This window comes from Oncorhynchus clarkii, chromosome 18 (genome assembly GCF_045791955.1).
Source record: "Oncorhynchus clarkii lewisi isolate Uvic-CL-2024 chromosome 18, UVic_Ocla_1.0, whole genome shotgun sequence".
NCBI lineage: Eukaryota > Metazoa > Chordata > Actinopteri > Salmoniformes > Salmonidae > Oncorhynchus > Oncorhynchus clarkii.
The window spans coordinates 58,631,564-58,645,169 of record NC_092164.1 but is presented as its reverse complement, the minus strand read 5'-3'; the positions used below and the strand labels follow the sequence as shown (position 1 = coordinate 58,645,169).

Genomic DNA, 13,606 nt, shown 5'->3' with positions numbered 1-13,606 from the left:
ACATGTTCCTTCTCCGTCTGTGTGAGGGATAGTTAGGAGATGCAGAGCGACAGTCCTGAGCCTGATCTCCTCTCCGTCACAAACACATTGTGAATCTCAGCTCCGCTGTCATCTAGAGTTCCCTCACTGTGTGGCTTCTTGTGGTGTCTCAGAACAGTTGATTAATCTAGTTTCCTCACTGTGTGGCTTCTTGTGGTGTCTCAGAACAGTTAATTCATCTAGAGTTTCCTCACTGTGTGGCTTCTTGTGGTGTCTCAGAACAGTTGATTCATCTAGTTTCCTCACTGTGTGGTGTCTCAACAGTTAATTAATCTAGAGTTTCCTCACTGTGTGGCTTCTTGTGGTGTCTCAGAACAGTTAATTCATCTAGAGTTTCCTCACTATGTGGCTTCTTGTGGTGTCTCAGAACAGTTAATTCATCTAGTTTCCTCACTGTGTGGCTTCTTGTGGTGTCTCAGAACAGTTGATTCATCTAGTTTCCTCACTGTGTGGTGTCTCAACAGTTAATTCATCTAGAGTTTCCTCACTATGTGACTTCTTGTGGTGTCTCAGAACAGTTAATTCATCTAGTTTCCTCACTGTGTGGCTTCTTGTGGTGTCTCAGAACAGTTGATTCATCTAGTTTCCTCACTGTGTGGTGTCTCAACAGTTGAATCCTCCAGAGTTTCCTCACTGTGTGGCTTCTTGTGGTGTCTCAGAACAGTTAATTCATCTAGTTTCCTCACTGTGTGGCTTCTTGTGGTGCCTCAGAACAGTTAATTCATCTAGTTTCCTCACTGTGTGGCTTCTTGTGGTGCCTCAGAACAGTTGATGTGTTGTAGTCTACTGTATGTCATTTCATATGGAGGGTGTTACGTCAATGGAGTCTTGTCAAATGCATTGCAACAATTTGTTTTTCTCGCATATTGGGGTCTATGCAGAGAGACAAAACACAGTCAGCCACCTACTACACGCAGTCAGCCACCTACTACACGCAGTCGGCCACCTACTACACGCAGTCGGCCACCTACTACACGCAGTCGGCCACTGACTCACAGCCTTGACTGCAGAGGACAGGCAACATTCCCTCATATACAACAAGTCTTCAGATCTAAGTCTGTTTCCCCCCTCCTCTGTCCTTCCCTTCTTCTCTCTCTGTTGTGATGCCTGGGGATAGGCTGCCTGGCTGGCAGAGAAAGGCATTGTGACCTCTTTAGTGTCAAAGTCTGAATGACAACATGACAATGGCTGTAACGTCTGTCTTTCTCCGCTGTTCTGTTCCTGTCATCACATCACCTACAGAGGAAACACTGAGGCTAATGAGGAGGGTATGGCCGTGGGGCTCATCAGTAACATGATGGCTAATGTGGTTGAATGCCAACTTTACTGTTTGCATGGGGTTGGAAAATTCCTGTTAGTATGACGGCGTGGGAAAGCAAAGATGACACTGTTACCGCTACGAGGATGGGGGTGGAATATGTTTCTGTTATTAAGAATGACACTGTTACCGCTACGAGGATGGGGGTGGAATATGTTTCTGTTATTAAGAATGACACTGTTACCGCTACGAGGATGGGGGTGGAATATGTTTCTGTTATTAAGAATGACACTGTTACCGCTACGAGGATGGGGGTGGAATATGTTTCTGTTATTAAGAATGACACTGTTACCGCTACGAGGATGGGGGTGGAATATGTTTCTGTTATTAAGAATGACACTGTTACCGCTACGAGGATGGGGGTGGAATATGTTTATGTTATTAAGAATGACACTGTTACCGCTACGAGGATGGGGGTGGAATATGTTTCTGTTATTAAGAATGACACTGTTACCGCTACGAGGATGGGGGTGGAATATGTTTCTGTTATTAAGATTGACACTGTTACCGCTACGAGGATGGGGGTGGAATATGTTTCTGTTATTAAGAATGACACTGTTACCGCTACGAGGATGGGGGTGGAATATGTTTCTGTTATTAAGAATGACACTGTTACTGCTACGAGGATGGGGGTGGAATATGTTTCTGTTATTAAGAATGACACTGTTACCGCTACGAGGATGGGGGTGGAATATGTTTCTGTTATTAAGAATGACACTGTTACCGCTACGAGGATGGGGGTGGAATATGTTTCTGTTATTAAGAATGACACTGTTACCGCTACGAGGATGGGGGTGGAATATGTTTCTGTTATTAAGAATGACACTGTTACCGCTATGAGGATGGGGGTGGAATATGTTTCTGTTATTAAGAATGACACTGTTACTGCTACGAGGATGGGGGTGGAATATGTTTCTGTTATTAAGATGGAGGTTGTGAAGCAGAGGTATCACTGGTACTATTAAGATGGTTGTGAAGCAGAGGTATCACTGGTACTATTAAGATGGTTGTGAAGCAGAGGTATCACTGGTACGATTAAGATGGAGGTTGTGAAGCAGAGGTATCACTGGTACTATTAAGATGGAGGTTGTGAAGCAGAGGTATCACTGGTACTATTAAGATGGAGGTTGTGAAGCAGAGGTATCACTGGTACTATTAAGATGGAGGTTGAAACACTCGTTTCTCGTTTCATGCCTTTTCTATTTTCAACTCTCCTTTTGTAAGGACACCATATTTTCATTTGCCCCTATTTTTGTATATCAATTACATTTTAATTTGCCATCTGCGAATCCAATCCAATCTGTTCCAGTGTCAGTTCCAGCAACATCTGAACGATCAACTGACATCATGAGTCACTATTAATAACACAACAACAGATGAGAGAATAAGACCTGGTACTAAAGTGTGATGTATTTATGAATCCGTGTGTGATTTGTGACCCCAGATGAGACAGGTGCCACAGACGCGGTTGTGGACCACAGTTATGTGAAGAAGAAGCTGGAACATGGCCTCACTCGAATCTGGCAGGTCTGAACACAAGCTTTCTTTCATTTCTACCCTCTCTCATTCTCTCTCTTTTCCATTCATCTCTCATCTCTCTCGCTCTTTTCCATTCATCTCTCGTCTCGCTCTTCCCCCCCTCTCTCATCTCTCTCTCCCTCTTCCCATATCTCTCTCTAACAAGTATTCTGCTCCCCTTCTCCCTTCAGGAAGTCCAGCTGAAAGTGAAAGCTTATCTGCTTGGGACAGACATGTCCAACTTCAAATACGAGGACATCATTGTGGTCCTGGATGTTATCAGCAGGTATATAGAATGAAATAGAATTGGGTACACTCAATATGAACGCCGGCCCACCCATCATGGAACATTGACTTGAATGGGGATCCCCGTTCTAGTAATTCTATTTCTAGGACCACATCCTCATTAGCAGTGATTGGTTTGAACGAGGTGGACCGAAAGCCTAAACCCTCCGCCTTGCCCCCTAGTCCATGCGAAACCCCTTGTTTTAAAAGAACCACAACCAGAGCGGAGAGGGAGTTACGTGGGCATAAATTAATCTGCTTGTTCCGCCAACAGAACAAAGTTGTAGTTTGGCTCTTTACAAGCTTGTCAATTAAGGAATCGGGTTTCTGGGTCGGCTGTGTCCTTACGGGCCAGTGGGGAGAGAGAATAGGGGTTCCTCTGGGATCCGTCTCTGGGCCACATGGCTGTGAAGTAACTCTATGGGGTTCATTGAACTATTCAGAAGCTGCTGACATATGCTTTTCCTTTCCCCTCCTCGCTTTTGTGTTCTTTCCATCTAATTTTGTATTGCTTCTCATTTTTATCTCTTTCCCCCTCTACCTATTTTCTCCCTCTCTTCCCCCCTCTCTCTTTCTCTCCCTCTCTTCCCCCTCTAACTCTTTCTCTCCCTCTCTACCATCCTTCTCTTCCCCCCTCTCTCTTTCTCTCCCTCTCTACCCCCTCGAACTCTTTCTCTCCCTCTCTCTCTCTACCATCCCTCTTTTCCCCCCTCTCTCTTTCTCTCCCTCTCTACCCCCTCGAACTCTTTCTCTCCCTCTCCCTCTCTACCCCCCTCTCTCTTTCTCTCTACCCCCCCTCTCTCTTTCTCTCTACCCTCTCTCTTTCTTTCCCTCCCCCTCCCCTCTCAGGCTGATGCAAGTGGGGGAAGAGTTCTGTGGCAGTAAGTTGCTACAGGAGTCCATTAAACGTCAAAGTGTCAACTACTTCAAGAACTATCACAGGTGAGGCACCTCGCCCCTAGCTAGCGAATGTTTGACAAAGTTACATGAATGTTTGCCAAAGTTATATGAATGTTTCCCTGTTTGAACACTGGTCTGATTACATAATTATTTTTCTCCCCAACAGTGGGGCAAAAAAGTATTTAGTCAGCCACCAATTGTGCAAGTTCTCCCACTTAAAAAGATGAGAGAGGCCTGTAATTTTCATCATAGGTACACTTCAACTATGACAGAAAAAATGAGGAAAAAAATCCAGAAAATCACATTGTAGGATTTTTTATGAATTTATTAGCAAATTATGGTGGAAAATAAGTATTTGGTCAATAACAAAAGTTTATCTCAATACTTTGTTATATACCCTTTGTTGGCAATGACAGAGGTCAAACGTTTTCTGTAAGTCTTTTATAAGGTTTTCACACACTGTTGCTGGTATTTTGGCCCATTCCTATATATATATATGTGTGTGTTTGGGGTCACTTAGAAATGTTCTTATTTTTTAAAGAAAAGCCATTTTTTTTGTCCATTAAAATAACATCAAATTGATCCGAAATACAGTCTAGACATTGTTAATGTTGTAAATGACTATTGTAGCTTGAACCGGCTGATTTTTAATGGAATATCTACATAGGCGTACAGAGGCCCATTATCAGCAACCATCACTCCTGTGTTCCAATGGTACGTTGTGTTAGCTAATCCAAGTCTATCATTTTAAAAGGCTAATTAATCAATAGAAAACCCTTTTGCAATTCTGTTAGCACAGCTGAAAACTGTTGTCTGATTAAAGAAGCAATAAACTGGCTTTCTTTAGACTGTTGAGTATCTGGAGCATCAGCATTTGTGGGTTCGATTGCAGGCTCACAATGGCCAGAAACAAAGACCTTTCTTCTGAAACTCGCCAGTCTATTCTTGTTCTGTGAAATGAAGGCTATTCCATGCGAGAAATTGCCAAGAAACTGAAGATCTCGTACAACGCTGTGTACTACTCACTCACAGAACATAACAGAGCAAACTGTCTCTAACCAGATAAGAAAGAGGAGTGGGAGGCCCCGGTGCGCAACTGAGCAAGAGGACATTACAAGTACATTAGTGTTTTTTGGTTACTACATGATTCATATGATTCATATGATTCATATGGAAATATGTGTTATTTCATAGTTTTTTTCATAGTTTTTTTTTTCAAGCCCCCCGGGCTTAGCGGAGGATATGACATTGTGGCTACTTTTCTGTCCCCTAATAACTTAGAATGATTCAAGAGATGCTTCTAGATATCGGGTATGTCTTGTGCACTGACGGCACTCCCCGTCCACTGTGTGTGCTTGAATACCAAGTCTCCTATTCTGAATACAAAAGGTGTTACATGACTGACTTATCTGGCACACTGTTTTTCTAACATAACACCTCGTAATAATCCCTGTAACTGGTCGCTGTTGTTACATATGTTGTTCCATGTATTCAAACACCTGTAAGCTGTGGGACCAGGACTCTGTCATGTTTGATGTTTACACTGACATTTTGTTTGGATGAATTGGTATTGACCCCCAAGAGAGAGGCGTCAGGTGGGGGGTCTCACAAGCAGGGGGAGGTTGGGGGGGGGGGTGTCTGGTGCCTCGATGATCACAGCAGAGTATTGACTGCCCTTTCTCCCTCTACAAACTGCCCTCCGTGCCCACTGTGGCATTTCCCCGCTCTGTTTGAGTCCATGCATTTCATCTAAAACAGGAGCCCTTGTGCTAGAAAGTAAATGGCAACAGGTCGTTAATCGGCAAACGCTGACTACTTCTCTCTTCTTCTTGTCTCTTTCTCTTTATTTTCTTTATTTTTCATCTTTCTTTCTTTTGTTCTTTGTTTTCTCTTCATCCCTCTCTTTCTCTCTACCCGCCCAGGACACACCTGGAGGAGTTGCGGATGTTTCTGGAGAACGAGACGTGGGATTGGTGTCCTGTCAACTCTGACTTCAACATCACTCAGCTCCACGTGAGTAAGACAGTTAAGACCCCCCCAGAGCCAGGGAGAAGGATTCAGAGAAGTGATGTGACATTTAGTCATCATGTGTCATCTGTCACTCATCGTAGGCATGGCATTTACATATGAATATGAAATGTAGTGGCCCTAGTTGTCAGCAGGAGTTCCAGTTAAAACTGTATATGTACAATGCCCCTGGACTAAATTATTTATTATCATATTAAAACACTATAAAGGGATCTGGACTGATAGAAATCCATCTAAGAGTAGTTCAACAGGTAGTGTAGATGTTGGTTCCTGAAACCCTGTATGAAAATGCACACTGTTTACTTGGCTGACATTAAGATAAAAACCTTCAATCGCGGAATTCCAAAAAAAGCAGCTTTCTTCCTTCATTACCAGCAGACATCAGGGAGGCTTAGGGATAGTTCACCTGAATGACAAGATGACACATTGGTTTCCTTACCCTGTAAGAAGTATATGGGACCGATATTAGCATTTTTTGCGCATCATGTCCAAATCATCCAAAAGTATCTATCATTGATTTTGAAGATCAACAAAGTCACTTATAGATGTTTTGAACATTATGCTAGAAAAATGCTAATATGTGACCGACCGCCTTGATTCGGTCTTATGTAGCAACATTTTAAATTGTGTTTTTTACATCGGATAAAAGTTTATTGACACATGCAGAGGATACAGATGGTGTGAACGGTACAGCGATAGTACATTTCAATTACAGTCAATTTAGGAAATAGAAAAAAATGTAAATGAGGAAAAAAAATGAATTGAAATGGAATTGAACCCAACCCTGATGTGTATACATGCATGTATGAATATGTAGCCTAACCAATGCTTGTGTACAGTATTCCTGATTCTTTCTATCCTTGATATGCAAGCGTATTGAGGTTGTAAACAATGCATTTTTTGTTTTTTATGTACAGAGAAAATCTGTATAGACAACTTGTTCTATAATGTCATCTACATGTTTAATCATGCAGCATTAGCAGGAAGGTTTATGGGATTGTTTTAACATCCATGCCGCTCCAATTAGCTCACGTACGGTTTAGGATTCATTCATTCTGTAAGCAACATCTGAGGACAAAAGTACCATATGAATAATGCAGTGAGTGATATTGCCAGCCTCCTACCAGGTACCCTCAGGGAAGCCAGGGTCCCGCTATAATCTCCTCATGAAAGATTAATGGCTTGGAATCTAACAAACAAAATAAGGAAGTGGTAGGCAGAGTTCTAGCTGGGGATTCTCTGTGGTGTGACTTATTTACAGGCAGGCAACTGGTTCATGCCTCTGTTCTGCCACTGGCAAAGGTGACGCTCGGCCTCGGGTTTTGTTTTTTTAGTCCGATATCGTCTCTGCCCAAGGCATATTTACCTCCATTACTTCTCTATTGCAAACTTGTGGATTGGATCAGCCTGTAGTTGACCATATAGCCAACTCCTTGGCATTAGGCACATTTGTGACTCTGGTTTATCATTTGAGGTGCATGCCAAAGATTTATGTGAACGATTCAAAACAAGAGGGTATAAAGAAGAATTATTGGACAATTGCCTTAAGAGAGTAAGACAAACGGAGTGGAATGCATTATTGAAAACACTCGTTAAATGAATCCCTCTCCCACCTCTGCAACGTTGGTGTCCACATACAGTCCTATTTCAAGGCTGATCGAGGAAGAGATTAATAGACATTAGCACATATTACACAGCGACCCCAGATTTGTTAAAGCATTTGAATCCTCCCCGATCATTCCTGATGGTAATTTCCCGTGTCACAACTGTGTCCACTGTTATGCCATGATCCGTCCCCATTCGGGTAAGAGTATAAAGTTTGGTGCTAGAATAACATGCATCACAAAATATGTTGTATATCTCCTTTATGTGGGTTAGACCAAATGTGAACTTAAGACAAGGATATGTGAGCATAAGAGCTCTATTCACACCATGATCAAAAATATCCATATATGAGAGGGATAAATTATTTCTCCAGAGACATATTGGATAGACCGCTTGGGCATTTTTAATTTTTTATTTTTTGTAGTAGGTATATAGGCCAAACATTTAGGTAATGACATCATAATGTATTTGTATTGTGTGTCTGTCTTTATTAGAGTTCACTTTTCCCCCGCAGCTTTTTCTGCTGCGATCTCAATACTGACTGGGAATTTATAATGATGCCCACCTGTGAGGTCTTGTTGCCGTGACATTGACTGCCATTGCCTTGCAAGCTGAAGAAGGGCTCATACCCCAAAACGTTTGTGCGGCAATAAAAATGTCAATTTCAGTTTATTTACCGTAGTGCAGTCTTATTTCTGTTCTTTGGATTATATATGAGGATCCAGCACCCAATTTTAAGTTTGTATGAGGTGGAGTTGAGCACATTTTTTCATTAGCCTGTCCCATTTGAAGTATACCTAGTGTTCCTTTGATGTCTTTTTTCTTTTGATTTCATCAATGAATGCTATGTCGTAAAGCCACACCAAGGAGTATAACTATAACATGAACCATAAATAATACGTAACTATAAACTTTGGCGAGCATCCACACCAGCGGACTGTTTATCGTTCTGCAGTACACCTGTCAATCAACTAATCAACGCATCCTACTTCACACTGTAGGCCTATTAATAATGTGGTAACACAGACCATTCGGTGCTTCAGGGTGTGTTCGTTGTCATAGTAACAACTGCAAATAATACAGTGCTTTCAGAAAGTATTCACACCCCTTGACTTTTTCCACATTTTGTTGTATTACAGCTTGAATTTAAAATTGATTAAATTGAGATGTTGTGTCACCGGCCTACACACAATATGCCATAATGTCAAAGTGGTATTATGTTTTTAGATTATTTTTTTTTACATATTAATTAAAAAGGAAAAGCTGAAATGTCTTGAGTCTAAGTATTCAACCCCTTTGTTATGTCAAGCCTAAATAAGTTAACATAATAAGTTGCATGAACTCACTCTGTGTGCAATAATAGTGTTTAACATGATTTTTGAATGACTACCTCATCGCTGTACCCTACACATACAATTATCTGTAAGGTCACTCAGTCGAGCAGTGAATTTCAACCACAACTGGTCACCCCCAAAACCAATTATTTATTTGGCCGCCTCTCCTTCCAGTTCTCTGCTGCCAATGACTGGAACGAACTACAAAAATCTCTGAAACTGGAAACACTTATCTCCCTGACTAGCTTTAAGCACCAACTGTCAGAGCAGCTCACAGATTACTCACATAGCCCACCTATAATTTAGCCCAAACAACTACCTCTTTCCCTACTGTATTTATTTATTTATTTTGCTCCTTTGCACCCCTTTATTTTTATTTCTACTTTGCACATTCTTCCACCTCAAATCTACCATTCCAGTGTTTTACTTGCTATATTGTATTTACTTTGCCACCATGGCCTTTTTTTTGCCTTTTTTTTTTGTTGCACCTATTGAATATCGCTTTGAGCATGGTGAAGTTATTCATAACACTTCAGATGGTGTATCAATAACCCACTCACTACAAAGATACCTGCGTCCTTCCTAATTCAGTTGCCGTAGAGGAAGGAAACCGCTCAGGGATTTCATCAGGCAAATGGTGATTTTAAAACACTTACAGAGTTTAATGGTTGTGATAAGAGAAAACTGAGGATGGATCAACAACATTGTAGTTACTCCACAATACTACCTAATTGACAAAGTGAAAAGAAGGAAGCCTTTACAGAATACAATTATTCCAAAATATGCATCCTGTTTGCAGTAAGGCGCTAAAGTAAAAAAATGTGGAAAATAAATTATGTCCTGAATACAAAGTATAATGTTTGGGTCAAATCCAACACAACACATCACTATGTACCACTCTTCATATTTTCAAGCATGGTGGTGGCTGCATCATGTTATGGGTATGCTTGTCATCGGCAAGAACTAGGAAGTTTTTTTTAGGATTAAAAATAAACAGAATATAGCTAAGCACAGGCAAAATCCTAGAGGAAAACCTGGTTCAGTCTGCTTTCCAACAGAAACTGGGGGACAAATTCACCTTTCAGCAAATCAAATTCTATCGGTCACATACACATGGTTAGCATATGTTAATGCGAGTGTAGCGAAATGCTTGTGCTTCTAGTTCTGACTGTGCAGTAGTATCTAACGAGTAATCTAACAATTTCACAACAACTACCTTATACACACACAAGTGTAACGGAATTAATAAGAATATGTACATGTAAATATATGGATGAGCGATGGCCGAACGACATAGGCAAGATGCAGTAGATGGTATAGAATACAGTATATACATATGAGATGAGTAATGTAGAGTATGTAAACATCATATAAAGTGGCATTGTTTAAAGTGACTAGTGATACATTTATTACATCCAATGTTTAATTATTAAAGTGGCTAGAGATTTGAGTCAGTATGTTGGCAGCAGCCACTCAGTATGTTGGCAGCAGCCATGTTAGTGATGGCTGTTTAACAGTCTGATGGACTTGAGATAGAAGCTGTTTTTCAGTCTCTCGGTCCCAGCTTTGATGCACCTGTACTGACTTCGCCTTCTAAATGATAGAGGGGTGATCAAGCAGTGGCTCGGGTGGTTGTTGTCCTTGATGATCCTTTTGGCCATCCTGTGACATCGGATGGTGTAGGAGTCCTGGAGGGCAGGTAGTTTGCCCCCAGTGCTGCGTAGTGCAGACCTCACTACCCTCTGGAGAGCCTTACGGTTGTGGGCGGAGCAGTTGCCATACCAGGCGGTCATACAACCCGACAGGATGCTCTCGATTGTGCATCTGTAAAAGTTTGAGTGTTTTTGGTGACAAGCCAAATTTCTTCAGCCTCCTGAGGTTGAAGAGGCGCTGTTGTGCTTTCTTCACCACGCACTCTGTGTGGGTGGACCATTTCAGTTTGTCCGTGATGTGTACGCCGTGGAACTTAAAACTTACTACCCTCTCCACTACTGTCCCATCGATGTGGATAGGGGGCTGCTCCCTCTGCTGTTTCCTGAAGTCTCCTTTGTTTTGTTGACGTTGAGTGTGAGGTTATTTTCCTGACACAACACTCCGAGGGCCCTCACCTCCTCCCTGTAGGCCGTCTCGTCGTTGTTGGTAATCAAGCCTACCACTGTAGTGTCGTCTGTAGACTTGTGAGTTGGATGCGTGCATGGCCACGCAGTCATGGGTGAACAGAGAGTACAGGAGAGGGCTGAGAATGCACCCTTGTGGGGCCCCAGTGTTGAGGATCGGGGTGGCGATGTTGTTTCCTACCCTCAACACCTGGGGGCGGCCCGTCAGAAAGTCTATCACCCAGTTGCACAGGGCGGGGTCGAGACCCAGGATCCCGAGCTTAACGACGAGTTTGAAGGGTACTATGGCGTTGAATGCTGATCTGTAATCGATGAACAGCATTCTTACATAGGTATTCCTCCTGTCCAGATGACTTAGGGCAGTGTGCAGTGGGATTGCTATTGCGTCGTCTGTGGACCTATTGGGGCGGTAAGCTAATTGGAAGATAGGGTGGAGGTGATATGATCCTTGACTAGTCTCTCAAAACACTTCATGATGACGGAAGTGAGTGCTTACTGGGCGATAGTCATTTACCTCAGATCGAAGCAATCTTGATGCATGGAATCAGATTGGTCGGTCCAGCGTTGAACAGTCCTGAGCACGGGTGTTTCCTGTTTCAGTTTCTGTAAATAGGCTGGGGGCCACAAATTGGAGTCGTGATCAGATTTGCCGAAAGGAGGGCGAGGGAGGGCTTTGTATGCATCACAGAAGTTCCAGAATGCTGCCAACCCTGGTCATGCTTTCGATATGCTGATAAAATTTAGGGAGCCTTGTTTTCAAATTAGCTTTGTTAAAATCCCCAGCTATAATAATTGCAGCCTCAGGATATGTGGTTTCCAGTTTGCATAGAGTCCGTTGAAGTTCTTTCAGGGCCGTCGAGGTGTCTGCTTGGGGGGGATATACACGGCTGTGACTATAATCGAAGAGAATTCTCTTGGTAGATAATGCTGTTGGCATTTGTTTGTAAGGAATTCTAGGTCAGGTGAACAAAAGGACTTGAGTTCCTGTATGTTGTTATGCTCACACCATGACTCGTTAATCATAAGGTATACACCCCCACTCTTCTTCTTACCAGAAAGATGTTTGTTTCTGTCAGCGCGATGCGTGAATAAACCAGGTGGCTGTACCGACTCTGATAACGTATCACGAGTGAGCCATGTTTCCGTGAAACGGAGAATGTTACAATCTCTGATGTCTCTGTGGAAGGCAACCCTTGCTCGAATTTCGTCTACCTTGTCAAGAGACTAGACATTGGCAAGTATTATATATTATACTGGGATCCGATATATATTATACTGGGTGGTGGTCCAAACAGAGGATCCGCTTCGGGAAAGTTGTATTCCTGCTTTTAATGTTGGTAAGTTGACGCTGCTTTTATTATCCTATATTTCTTCCCTGCTGTAGGTAGTAAGACTTAAGATTTCCTGGGGTAACAGTGTAAGAAATAATACATAAAAAAAACAAAATACTGCATAGTTTCTTAGGAACGCGAAGCGAGGCGACCATCTCCTACGCCGCCATGTAGCCTGGCCAATGACCTAAAACATAAGGCCAAATATACACTGGAGTTGCTTACCAAGACGAGATTGAATGATCTTGAATGGCCTAGTTACAGTTTTGACTTAAATCGTCTTGAAAATCTATAGCAAGACTTGAAAATGGCTGACTAGCAATGATCAACAACCAACTTGACAGAGCTTGAATAATTTTTAAAATAAATATGTGCCAATATTGTACAATTAAGTTGTGCAAAGCTTTTAGAGACTTACCCAGAATGACTCACAGCTGTAATCCCTGCCAAAGGTGATTCTAGCATTTACTGACTCAGGGGTGTGAATAATAATTAATTAATTATTTCTGTATTTCATTGTCAATAAATTTGCAAAAATATAGATAAACATGTTTTCACTTTGTCATTATGGGCTATTGTGTGAAGAGGGTTTAGAGAAAAAATATTGAACCCATTTTGAATTCAGGATCTGACACAATAATGTGGAATAATTGAAGATGCATGACTACTTTCTGATGCCTCTGTACTTCTGATGGCACTGTACATGTAATGAAAATAATATAGAAACTCCTATTTAAATGTAGCTATTCAACAATAAACGCTGTTTAGCCTGCACATCCTTTAAGTCGTGTGATGGCTTGTCTTGTTGATCAAGTGGTTTGCAAGTGAGTTCCATTTTTCTATTGATTGTTAATTCATTTGGATCTTCTTTTTCGCTGTGCTCATATGTCTGTCCTGTGCAACAGTTCATTTGGCCTAGGCTTATTTTACATTTAGCAATTAGCAAGAGAAAACTTAGCTTTTCTCCATGAAAACAATTTAAAAAATACTGTAAATCAAATTGTATTTTGTCACGTGCGCCGAATACAACAGGTGTAGGTAGACCTTACAGTGAAGTGCTTACTTACGAGCCCTTAACCAACAATGCAGTTCAAGAAATGGAGAAAATAAAATATTTACTAAGTGAACTAA

At 41.8% G+C, this 13,606-nt stretch overlaps 1 pseudogene; it reads left to right on the top strand.

Moving 5' to 3' along the window:
• The window catches only part of LOC139372382 (syndetin-like), a 284,096-nt pseudogene that overhangs the window by 156,506 nt on the left and 113,984 nt on the right, over positions 1-13,606 (top strand).